This window comes from Microcaecilia unicolor, chromosome 10, assembly GCF_901765095.1.
Source record: "Microcaecilia unicolor chromosome 10, aMicUni1.1, whole genome shotgun sequence".
Lineage (NCBI taxonomy): Eukaryota > Metazoa > Chordata > Amphibia > Gymnophiona > Siphonopidae > Microcaecilia > Microcaecilia unicolor.
Window position 1 is genome coordinate 146,690,530 of NC_044040.1, and position 13,272 is coordinate 146,703,801.

A 13,272-nucleotide genomic window follows, 5' to 3' on the forward strand; every position below is an offset into this window, starting at 1 on the left:
CAACAGCTCCAGCATCTCTTTCCTTCCAGCCCCTACCCCCACAGCTCCAGCTCCTCTCTCCCTACAGCCCCCCATATGTCCAGGACCCAGCCAGCCACTCCCACAGGGCAGCACTTCTCTCCCTTCCCTCCAGACCCCCCCCCTAAGTCCAGTACCCCCCCTCCCTTCTCTCCAGCCTACCCCCATGGATCCAGCACTTCCCTCCAGCCCCTCCCCCAACAGCTCCAGCATCTCTTTCCTTTCAGCCCCTACCCCCACAGCTCCAGCTCCTCTCTCCTTACAGCCCCTTCATATGTCCAGGACCCAGCCAGCCACTCCCACAGGGCAGCACTTCTCTCCCTTCCCTCCAGACGCCCCTCAAGTCCAGTACCCCTCTCCCTTCTCTCCAGCCTATCCCCATGGATCCAGCACTTCTCTCCCTTCCCTCCAGCCCCTCCCCAACAGCTCCAGCATCTCTTTCCCTCCAGCCCCTCCCCCAACAGCTCCAGCCCCTCTCTCCCTACAGCCCCCCATATGTCCAGCACCCAGCCTGCCCCTCCCACAGGGCAGCACTTCTCTCCAGACCCCCCCCCCTGCCCGGAAGGTCATCTGTGTCTTTTTCCTCCCTTCTGTTGCTCCTTTCCCTGTGCTCCCACCTCGTTCCGCGAGTCCGGCACTTCAGTTTTCTTTTTCTCCCTGCTTCTGCCGCGGTGCTTCTGGCATGCACTGCACAGCGATTCACAGACACGGGCCGGCTCCGAGGTTCCCTCTGCCGCGTGCATCCTGCCCTAACAGGAAGTTGCATCGAAGAGGGCGGGATGCGGAAGAGCGAACCCTGAAGCCCACCCTGTGTGTGTGAATCACCTGCGCACACCAGTTAGAAGCACCGCGGCAGAAGCAGGGAGAAAAAAAACCTGAAGTGGCGGACTCGCGGAACGAGGTGGGAGCACAGGGAAAGGAGCAACAGAAGGGAGTAAAAAGACACAGATGACCTTCCGGGCAGGGGGGGGGGGTCTTAAGTTGGAAGCACCGCTACTGAATAAAAAACAAAACAATTGAAGGACTCGCTGTGGGAGCGGAGGGAAGGGAGCGAACCAGCTACGGATGCAACTTGGGGACAGCGAGTCAGTGCACCATTCCTGGGTGGGCCTTGGGCAAAAGTGGGTGGGCCCTGCTTGGCGGGTTTCCTTTGCAGGAGCTCAGGAATAGGCACAACTGACACAAGCTCAGGCAAAACACCCCCTGGCTCCAGTTTGGCAACTCCTTGATCCCCCACAATGGAACTCACTGCAGGGTTGTTTTTCTTGAGGGGGGGGGGGGCTTTCATATTACCTCCTACTGTCTCCTGCTGATGTACTCGAGCCTAACTCGAAACAACGCCCCTCATGCTTCCTGTTAGAGGTGCTGCCGACTCCACAAGCAGAGAATTTAGATTGTAAGCTCTTTTGAGCAGGGACTGTCTGTCTCAGGTGTTCAGCGCTGCGTGCGTCTGGTAGCGCTATACAAATGCTAATAATAATAACTTGCTCCTTGCAGCTGTGGGGGAGGGACGTCCCCATGCATACCTCCTACCCACCCCCCCCCCCCCCCCCAGACTGTCAAAGTAATGCTTGGATGTTTCACTTATATATACTATCTGCTACCACATTTGCTTATTTCCGATCTGACGAAGAAGGGCAACCTTCGAAAGCTAATCAAGAAATGTATTAAGTTATGTGCAATAAAAAAGGTATCATCTTATTTTCTTTTCCTTGTTTTATTTTGTTTGATTTCTATTGATAACCTTAAGAGTGGACTAACACTACTACTACTAATCATTTCTATAGTGCTACTAGATGTACGCAGCGCTGTACACATTATATGCACGGCTACCATACCTCTCAATATAACATCAGAAATAGGTTTCTTAAATATAACATAAAATAAACAAACAGACTATATCCTATCACAAGGGGGCGCTCATATGCTTGCTTGAATTCAGCAGTCTGCACCAACGCCACCCACTGGTTGTGGAAATCCAGACTACCCTAGCACCAGAGAATGCCCTCCCTTGGTTCAGGACTTTCTAGTTATGAAGGACACAGAATTAGCATGTACCAAAAAGGTTTAAATTTAATCACTTCCAAGTTTAAATATCAAAATATGGTTTTCTTCAGCTTACTGTAAATAAATGATACAAGCTTAATCAGACATACTTGCAATTCACCAGTTTCCCCAACTACTCTAATAGTTCACAGGGATAACACCCTCTTCAAATTCTCTTGCAGCTCCTCATTCTTTTACCAAACTTTTTCCAGAGGGTACTGACCTGCCCAGTTCTACAATCTAATCCAGGCCAGGTTTTACTCTTCATAACAAGCATTACTGCCCATTCCAAAACATTTAACACATAGCTTTCCCCCTTTGCCTATGTTCTACTCCTGTCTGGTGTCCCGTCTGGGCTTGGAGATGCCCTTTAGGCATTCTCTATATTGCCCACTGAGGCTGGAGTAGCCAAATTTTTAACAAAGAAATACCTGCCCTGCTCCATGCCACACCTCTACCCTTCCCTTGTCCTACCATCATGCCTCACCCCAATTCCCTTGCCACACCTACTGTTGCACCCTTCACCTACCCCTCTACAACAAGCTGTCAACACTAGGGTTGCCATCTCAGAAGAAAAAACTGTCACATGTACAAACATTCTATGATTTTGTCACAAACTTTACATAACAGAAGCAGAGTTCCAGTAACCAAACTGCAAAACAACAAACACATTCCAGACTTACATACTGTAGGAAACCTGTCATAATAAAGCCGCATTAATGTCCAGGGCAGGGCAGGGGAGCAGCCTAATGGTTAGAGCAGCAGACTAGAAATCAGAGGGCCCAAGTTCAAATCCCACCACAGCCCCTTCTGGTCTTAGGCAAGCCACTTAATTACTCTGAATATCACCATTATCTAGATCAGGGGTAGGTAATAAGGGTTCTCGAGAGCCCCAAGTAGGTTTTTCAAGATATCTACCATGAATTATGCAAGAGATAGATTTGAGGAAAGCAGAAGAGGGTATGCAAATCTATCTCATGCATCTTTATTGTGGCTATCCTGAAAACCTGACCTGTCTGGGGTAGAAGCAGAGCCAGGTTGACGGCGCAGGCAGAGCAAGAGCGGACATTTTCAGTGCAACAGGATGAAAAAAAAATAGGTGCTGGCAGAACTCTGTTTGGGAGAGCAGCCGCTCCCCTGGTGCCCCACCTAGCTACACCACTGGTCTGGGGCTTTTGAGGGCCAAAATTGCCTACCCCTGATCCAGATCAGTGGTTTTCAACTCAGTCCTACACCCAGCCAGCCGGGTTTGCAGGATATTCACAATGAATATGCAAGAGAGAGGTTTTCATATACTGCCTACTTGATATACAAATCTCTCTCATGGATATTCATTGGGATATCCTGAAAACTCGACTGGCTGGGTGTGCCCCAAGGACTGGGTTAAGAAGCACTAATCTAGATACTAGCAGCTTTCAGCTCCATTAGCCAGTGCCGAATATCCAAGCATAAGTTTAAACACTGACCATAGAGTTTAAATATTGCCCTGATACTTCTTTTGTTGTTGTTGTTGTTGCATAATTGATGCAAAGTCTGTGGGCAAAAATGTACTTATTGACTTTATACTAATGTAGACCATTTTAAAAGTGTCTGGTGTTAAACCAAAGGCACAAGACTTGAGGTCTGGTAACTGATTCCTTCCCACCTTAGCATGTTTTGACATTTGAGCTAGCAAGATGTCATCTTCCCTTATGGTTAGTTAATATTAACCATACCTTTCAGTTTCTTCCCTTATTTCCTGCCCTTGCAGCTGTTTAATCAACATGCATAAAATGCTGAGGTAAACATTAACAATTCATATCACTTAAGAGTTATTCTGTTCCACAAATCAAAATTCAGCTTCTGCTAGAAAATTAAGCATTTAAAAAATACTGTAAATTTAATATACAGTTTTATGGTAACCAGAATAAATCAATCATTGGACTGGGGTGGTCACTGTGAACCAAATGTATGAAGTTTGAGCTGGTGTTTCTAAAATGGGGAAAATCTCTGGGAAATTGTGAATGAAAGATTATGGAGTCATAGCCAGGAGCTAGCCTAGAAACTGAGTATAATTGAGCTGAAGGCCCAACAAATAGAATTGAGCTAAAGTCTACTGAAGTTGTCAGTGCAATGCTTGTTCTCCACTCCAGTTCTCAGTGACTAAACATCCCCTTCATTAATAACACCATCACAAGCTGGGTTTAAAAAACGTTTTCTAGAGTGAAAGACCATAAACACTAACTGGCCAGACTTGGGGAAAGCCACTGCTTATCCATCTGCTTTTTAGGATCCTGCCAGGTACTTGGGATCTGGACTGCTGTAACTCTGTAAAATTGCCTATTGATTTACTGTAAACCATGGTGAACCCTTTCTGTGGATACAGCAGTACATAAATAATATATTGATATATTAACTAGTCACTTTTTTAAACAGGATACTGGGCTTGATGGACCTTAGGTCTGACCATGTGTTGCAGTTATGCAGAGTTCACACTGATAGGAATAGAGGCAAACTTAAAGGACGGACCACCACAGGAGATATTGCTTAATCACACTTTATTTAGAGCACCAGAAACAGTACCCGACACTGGCTTTGTTTCGGCGGGGAAACCCACCTGCCTCAGGGGTCACAATCAAACTCTTTATAGTCAAAAAGAGACATGTACTTGCTGGTGCACAATTGTTTGTAACTCACAAGGCAAACAAAAGTAATAGCGCTGGTCAGATGTAGTAGCCTGGAAAGCAAGTACACTTTCTGCCCATAAAGAGTTTGATTGTGACCCCTGAGGCAGGCGGGTTTCCCTGCTGAAACACAGCCAGTGTCGGGTCCTGTTTCTGTTGCTCTGAATAAAGTGTGACGCATGCAGAGCAACTTGGACACAAAATCATTGAAGAAGCAACGCGTCGAAGGCCAGCACAGGACTTCTGCTGACGGGGGTTGGGGTCCCCCGTCAGCACAGGTACTGGACGGCGGCGAGGGACCATTTTCGCCGAGCAGGGGGGGTCGACTGGGTCGCGGAAAGGGGGTGTGAAAATGGAGGAATGGCAGAGTCTGGAACAGCAAGGGAGGGAGGGTGGGGGATGGCCTTGCTAGCGCCCATTTCCTTCCCTTTTGAAACGGGCATTTTTTTACTGGTTTTTTATGATTTTTAACCGTGAAAATGATCGCTCACCACTTGCCACACTGACAGGAATTGTCAGCAATATTCTTAGAAACAAATTGCTATACATTGCAAAATAAGATAGCAGATGTAAATTCTCAAAGTGGATATATTCCAAACACTAAAATGAAAATAAAATGATTTTTCTCTACCTTTGTTGTCTGGTGACTTTCTTTTTATGATCATTGATAAGTCTCTGACTCTAAAGTTTAGCAATTTCATTAAAGCAAAATATACTTTCACATATCACAGACTCTTCCTATCCAAGGAGAATCTTTTATATAAAAACAAACACCAAAAAAACAATCAGATTTTCACTTACCAGCTCTTCTACACTACACGTCAGCTAAACTTCCTCTTTTGAAACTACTGTTGGAACCACCAGCCAATGAAATGGCTTTTAGCTGTAGCTATCCGGTTACCTGATAATTATGCACACATCATTGCAGTCATGCCCTCCTCTCGGTGTACAAGCTCAGAAACAAAAACGAAAACTTTGAACCACTTACAGATTTTAACAATTACACTATTTAGTTTTTATTTCTCCCCAGTCTCACTTGCACACCTCCCTCCAAACCTGGCTGTTCTCTTTAATGTGAATGTTGTTCAAGCTCACCCTGAATGAGGAGTTCTTCCCACACCAAAGACATATATAGCACTGGTTGTATTCTTTTAAACAACTTCAGCAGAGCCTGCCTGCCTCATTGAGCACTGCGGTTGAAGAGGGGAGGGCAGGGGAGAGAAGAGAATCACAGCTTCAGGTAAAACATTTTGCAAGTGAGCTGACCTCAGGAAAAAGGTGCCTGTAGGCGCCCTCCAGAGGTCGGCGCCCCCCTGCGGTGCTTACTCCGTTTACTGTGTTGGCACAGCCCTGCTGTTGTAGAATACTGTTTGTGGTGAAAAGGAACTTGATATACTGCCTTTCTGTGGTTTTTGCGACTACATTCAAAGCGTTTTACATAGTTGTAAAGAAACAGTGTGTTTTAAAATATATTGGATATTTTCCTGCATTGATTATGTTCTGAGGTATATTTCTCCTATTTGTCCACCAGGTGGTGTTTCTTTGCTGTAAATCTATTACAGGGAACTGAATGTTCTTTTCCTTTAACACAAGCAGGAAGCAAAAAGCAGTATATATTTGAAATTTTGTTGACTGGGCTCTGATTGGCCCAGGAGATCATCTCATTTGGACTTTACTGGTTTGGAGTTCAGTCTTAGCTGGTGAGGAAAGAGAGATGGATCTCTTTGCTGAGGCTCGGTGAATTATATGTCCTGACCTTCCCAGGTACTGTTTAGACAGTATATAGATGTTTAGTCAGTGTTATATTTGATCCATATTTCAGTTACCTGTTATTGTTTGCTGATTGCACATTTTTTGTTCATTGTTCCAGTGTGACAGTAAACCTGTTTGTTGACTGCTGTCTGGACTGATAAAGAATTCTGGTGGATTGTGTGTGAGTGCTTTCTGGGAGCTGTGGGATCACTGGGAGTGTGGCCCCAGTAACCTAGAAATCACTGGGGATAATTGGAGAGCGGGAGACTTGCCTAGGGGTGGTTGTAACCCAGTCAGTGGAAGGAGGTTGCTGGTGTAGAGCATGAGCGGCAGGTGCAGATGAATCTGAGCTGGGTTGGGGATAGAACCTCTAAGTGGCTGCGGGGTAAGGTAATCCCAGGCAGGTGGCTAGGCATTTTGTGACAATAGTATATACAGGTACTTATTTGTCCTTGCGGCAATGGAGGGTTAAATGACTTGCCCAGAGTCACAAGGAGCTGCAGTGGGAACTGAACCCAGTTCCCCAGGATCAAAGTCCACTGCAATAACCGCTAGGCTACTCCTGGGGAGAGGGATGTGTACTGCTGTATTTATTCTGTTTTGGTGCAGTGTGTTTTGGGGGCAGCAGCTTGCTCTCAATCCAACAACTTTCGTAGGCCTGGAAATTTGCCAAAAAAATGTTCACTGCTTCTGATACAATTCTCCCCATCCACTGCAAAACCATTTCTTCTTTCAGAATCCTAATGAAAAAAAGGCTTTTAATCTTCTATCAGGCAGGCATTTTCTTACCACTGCATTTCTATGCCAGTGATCCTCTATAATATGCTCCAGCTTCACTTTTAAGTAGCCAGACCTTGATATATTGAGGCTGAGGGTGACCCCTGGGGCAGGTGCACACATTAGTTTTAGTGTCTGAAGCTGTAGTAATCAAATATCCTTCACCATTCTCTTCTCATGCACTAGAACAAATGTAAAGAGTCTCTGTAGGTGGGCTGATGAATATTATTTGCACAGGTCTCTGGACGGGTACATGCAACACACACTGGGAAAATAACTTGGATGACAAGGATTTGTATAAAAGTGCTCATTTATTGTACTCTCCCCATCTGCACAAAAATAATTAAAAAGTAGAGCAATGAAAATAATAAGGCTTATAAAGGGCACTTTCATGTGTACAAGAGGTGCTTAGTTATAGATATAGAGAAAATTAGCACTTATTTTTTTATTTTTGTTACATTTGTACCCCGCGCTTTCCCACTCATGGCAGGCTCAATGTGGCAGGCAATGGAGGGTTAAGTGACTTGCCCAGAATCACAAGGAGCTGCCTGTGCCGGAATCAAACTCAGTTCCTCAGGACCAAAGTCCACCACCCTAACCACTAGGCCACTCCTCCACTTGGGTGTAAGGTGCCCTAGCCAAATTTAATCTCCACATTCTTTCAAGAACTCTGAATTTCTCCTTCTCTATCAGAGCATTGCAGCATATGGTTATTACTAGCAGACAATATTATGATATCATCAGGTACTTATATGAATATATAAAGAAAATATTTATTTTTATTCTTATAAAAAATGTATTATTGTTATGAGGATGGGGAGCTTCAAAGCAGGATATCATTATCTTGTTTGTGGCAAATGTGTAACAATGTTGTGCATCAGTCAGAATGAAAGAACAGTGACTAACAAAACTTGGTATAATTCCAGATGGGAGCAGTGTTCAACTGATGTTTGCAGGGAGCATTTTGAGGCCTTGCACATTGTTGTTGAATAACCACACTGGTCGCTGAGCAGTATGAGGCAGACGTGGAGAAAGAGTATCTGTAGAACAGAGAGCAAAGTCCTGCCATAAACAGAACACATACTCTGTTTATGGCAGGACTCTTCCGCTTCATCCTCCTTTTTAGAGCTAACACTATAGCTAACATATGAATCCCCAGGAGAAAAGCTGCCTTCCATAGACCAGCATCCTCACTTTCTGACCAGGACGGAAACGTGGACCTGCCATTCTCACAAAGGTAAAAAGGGGCCTTCTGAGTGCTTGTAACTACACAGGGCACTTGATATATTCTCCTACAAGCAGGACCTGATGTTCTTACAGCTGTTGCACTCCTTGTTAACCTCTTTTCACTGCCTACAGTAAGTTGTTGTTTTTTTCAGTCTTTATTCTCTATCATCTTTAACCTGCAGAACATTGACACACTGGTTCTAATGTCTTCCATTCTTCACTTTCTAATAGATTCAATTTAATTATTTATTATTTATTTTGGTACATTTATACCCCGCATTATCCCACAAGAGCGGGGTCAATGTAGCTTACAAAATTACTAAAGGATACAATACTGGGAGTGTACAGATTCAAGAAATCAAAGGGAGGGATAAGAACATGAGGATAAGACTAGGGTGCATGATGAGGTTGGTACAAGGGTATATGTCGAGGTAGGTACAAACGGTGGTCAGGCGGGTACAGTCGATGTGAGGAAGGTTAGGACTTGGCATTGGCTGTGGGGTAAGCTTTCTGGAATAAAAATGTCTTTTCTTGAAGAGCTGGTGGTCATCAGTCTCTTTCAGCTTTCAGGACATTCCAAGATTTCGTGCTAGCGTAGGAGAAGGTCGACGTAAAGAGTAATTTATATTTAATCTTCTCTCATACTTATCAGATATGAAAATGAGATATGGATACACATTAAGTGCTAAAATTTCATGGCCAACAGTAAACAAGATCCATTTCTAAACCTATCTGCCTGGTGAGAAACCAGTTCCTATTTTTCCTATTTACAGGCATTTCTTTATTAATTCTTCCACCCAGGGTTTAATTTGTAAAAACAAGAAGAGAGGCGGGAGTAGAGGGACTGTTCTCTGTCCTTCTCCTTTTCCTTGTAGGCTGGCTGAAAGGGAGGGGATGAAGGAGAACACCCCTGCTGCTCTGATCTCTGAAAAGAAGGGGGTAAAACTGTATTGTAGGACCTAGTAGTTAAGCTCTGCTTCTTCGCAGTGTTGCCAGATTGGGCTACTCTGTTGTCCCCTTAGGCGACAAAAAATGTTGTGTGTATGACTTGGGCTAGTTTTGTGTTTACTCTCAATCCATGCTGCTAACAACCACCAGGCAGCCCCTTTTCTCTTCCCAGGCTAGAAAAGGAAGTGCTGCTGGCCCACTCACCAGCAACCAGTCAGTTATACACCTGCTGCTGAGCCTCTGTTGCTGTACTGCCTTGTGCTCCAGAGCCATACTCACAGCCTATTTAGGTTTTGGGAGCCTCCCTCCCCCCCCCCCCCCCCCCCCAACAACTGTTGCCATTGTACATGTGGCAGGCTGCAGGAGGTAAGGCTGAAACCTGAAAATTAGCTGTTGGGAGTTGTGGGAGAGAAATAGACTAGCATTGCTGGGCATTAGAGGAAGAGAATACCATAGAAAGGGAAAAGACAAAGGGCTTTATTATTCATTAGTTGGAGGCTGGGAAGGGCAGAGAGAGAGGGTGGGGTATGGGGGGTAGGGACAAGAGAGAGTGTAGTAGAAAGTGTGTGACGGAGAGGCAAAGAGAGGATGGGGAGTTGGAAGGGAAGACAGTGTGAAGTGATGGGGTGAGGCAGGGGCGTAGCTACGGGTGGGCCTGGATGGGCCCAGGCCCACCCAGTTTTGTCTCAGGCCCATCCTCACCTTCTCCCACCCCCGCCGTAGCGCTGCCTCCTCTCCTGCACTTCACGGTCTCTGTCTCCCACCCTCGCGGCAGCGCTTTCAATTTGCTATCAGCGCTGCCTGCCTGACAGCTGACAGATGCGGCGTGACGTCCTCCTGCTCCGGGGCCTTCCCTCTGCCGCGTTGATTCAACTTCCTGTTTACGCAGGGCGGATTGCACGCGGCAGAGGGAAGGTCCCGGAGCAGGATGTCGTCGCGCCGCGTCTGTCAGCAGTCAGGCAGGCAGCGCCGATAGAGCGCTGCCGTGGGGGTGGGAGACAGAGACCATGAAGTGCAGGAGAGGAGGCAGCGCCACGGTGGGAGAAGGTGAGTGGAGGCAGCGTCGATAACTTTAAATGTGCTGGATAGAAGCGCGTGTGTGTGTGGGGGGGGGGGGGGGGGTTGTAGTGCCCACCCATCCAACCTGCTGGCCCACCCAAAAATTGTCTTCTGGCTACGCCACTGGGGTGAGGGCAGAGAGTGTCAGACTTGTGAGTTCTTGTGCCAACACTCCATACTACAAATCCCAGGGCAAGCAGTTGCTTTCCATGTCTGTCTCAATAGCAGACTATGGAGTTTTCCTCGAGGAATTTGTCCAAATCTTTTTTAAACCCAGATATGCTAACCACTGTTACCACATCCTCTGGCAAAGAGTTCCAGAGCTTAAATATTCGTTGAGTGAAAAAATATTTCCTCCTATTTGTTTTAAAATTATTTCCATGTAACTTCTTTGAGTGTCCCCTAGTCTTTGTACTTTTGGAACGAGTAAAAAATAGATTTACTTCTTCTTATTCTACATCACTCAGAATTTTGTAGACCTCAATAATATCTCCCCTAACCTCTTTAGCCTGTCCTCATACAAGAGGAGTTCCATCCCCGTTATCATTTTGGTCGCTGTTCTTTCAACCTTTTCTAATTCCGCTATATCTTTTTTGAGATACGGTAACCAAAACTGAACACAATACTCAAGGTGCGGACGCACCATGGAGCGATACAAGGGCATTATAGTATTTTCGGTCTTATTCACCACCCCTTTCCTAATAATTCCTAGCATCCTGTTTGCTTTTTTGCCTGCCACCGCACAGTGAGCAAAATATTTCAGTGTATTATCTACAACGACACCCAGATCTTTTTCTTGAGCGCTGACTCCCAAGGTGGACCCTAGCATCAGGTAACTATGATTCGGATTATTCTTTCCCATGTGCATTACCTTGCATTTGTCCACATTAAATTTCATCTGCCATTTGGATGCTCAGCCTTCCAATTTCCTAAGGTCTTCCTGCAATGTTTCACGGTCCACTCGTGTTTTAACAACCTTGAATAGTTTTCAATCATCTGCAAATTTGATCATCTCACTCGTCGTTCCAATTTCCATATCATTTATAAATATGTTAAATAGTACCGGTCCCAGTACAGATCCCTGTGGCACTCCACTGTTCACTCTCCTCCATTGAGAGAAATGACCATTTAACCCTACCCTCTGTTTTCCATCTAACCAATTCCTAATCCACACCAGAACCTTGCCTCCTACCCCATGACTCTTTATTTTTCTCAGGAGTCTCTCATAAGGAACTTTATCAAAAGCTTTCTGAAAATCTACATCAACCGGCTCACCTTTATTCACATGTCTATTCATGCCTTCAAAGAAATGAAGCAAGTTGGTGAGGCAAGGCTTCCCTCGGCTAAACCCACGCTTACTCTGTCCCATTAAACCATGTTTGTCTACGTGTTCTATAATTTTATTCTTTATAATAGTTTCCAGTATTTTGCCCGGCACCAACATTGGGCTTACCGGTCTATAATTTTCCAGATCACCCCTAGAACCCTTTTTAAAAATCGGCGTCACATTGGCCACCCTCCAATCTTCAGGTACTATGGACGATTTTAATGACAGGTTACATATTACTAACAGCAGATCAGCAATTTCATGCTGTGAGTTGTAGTCTGTGCGGCAAGTTTCTCTTCATATTCTTTTTTAGCCTTCTTTATTAATGCTTTACATCTGATTTGCTAGTGCTTATGTTGATTCTTATTTTCTTCATTTGGGTCCTTTTTCCATTCTTTGAAGGACAATATTTTGACTGTAATGGCCTCTTTTACTTCACCTTTTAACCACGCTGGGTGACGTTTTTTCTTCTTTCCACCTTTGCAAATACGTGGAATGCATCTGGACTGGGCCTCCAAGATGGTATTTTTGAATAACGTCTTCCTGCAATTTTTCACAGTCCATATGTATTAGCATTCTGCCAACAATTAAGAACATAATTATAGCCATACTGGGTCAGACTAATGGTCCATCTAGCCCAGTATCCTTCTAACAGTGACCAATCCAGATCATAAGTGCCTGGCAGAAACCCAAATGGTAGCAACGTTCCACGCTATATTTCATGCTTACTTTTATCTCACACACTGTTACTGTTAAGGTCTTACCAGACATATTATTTGATCAGTTTCATATCTTCTTTTGTGTTCTGAAGGGTTCCAAGGGTTTTATTAATGGCAAAGAAAACCATATTGCTTAACTGGTTACACAAGATCCACCAAGCATGCCACAATGGCTCTCTCAAATGATAACTTAGTTAACTATGGGGAGACTTACCATGCAAGATTTGACCACTGCCAAAGGGTATGCATTCCATAGTGTATGGAACCTCTTTTGGACCCCAGTCACAAGAGTTGCACATAATGTAATTTTGAACATCCAATAGTTGGGAAAGATTTTATGTTTTTGTTCTGCCAGCTCGAGTACTTAGTAGGTTGGAAGGAGAGTGGAGGGGCACAGTATATCTGAGATTGTTGTTCTAGGACAACTCTCTTAATTCTTCACCACTGTGTGTGAAGCTTTTGGACTATGGAGATATTATTGAAGTTGTTAAACATTTTAATTGTTTTTTTTGGTTTTGTATCCATTATGTGTTGTTCCTTTTGATATCAATAAATATATTTCAACATAGAATACTAGTATAACCCAGTAGCAGCATGTCTAACATCTAGGCACCCACATTTCTGTCACTAATAGAGCTTGTGTAAGTATGGGTGCCTACATGAAGCAGGGAAGCACGTAACTTACAGTATTCTCTAAGGGCTCCTTTTACTAAGCTGCAGTAGAGCTATTACGGGG

The 13,272-nt window shown here is 44.7% G+C and overlaps 1 protein-coding gene across 2 annotated transcripts in view; it reads left to right on the forward strand.

Annotated features, from left to right (window-relative positions):
• The window catches only part of MYO7B (myosin VIIB), a 390,666-nt gene that overhangs the window by 10,025 nt on the left and 367,369 nt on the right, over nucleotides 1-13,272 (forward strand). The window contains exon 1 of one of the 2 annotated variants that reach the window (XM_030215809.1): nucleotides 8,346-8,493. The exons of the other annotated variant lie outside the window; for it this stretch is intronic. The gene's annotated coding sequence lies outside the window, so the exon portion shown is untranslated. Of the gene's footprint in view, nucleotides 1-8,345; nucleotides 8,494-13,272 lie in introns of those variants that run through there. 2 annotated transcript variants of the gene reach the window in all.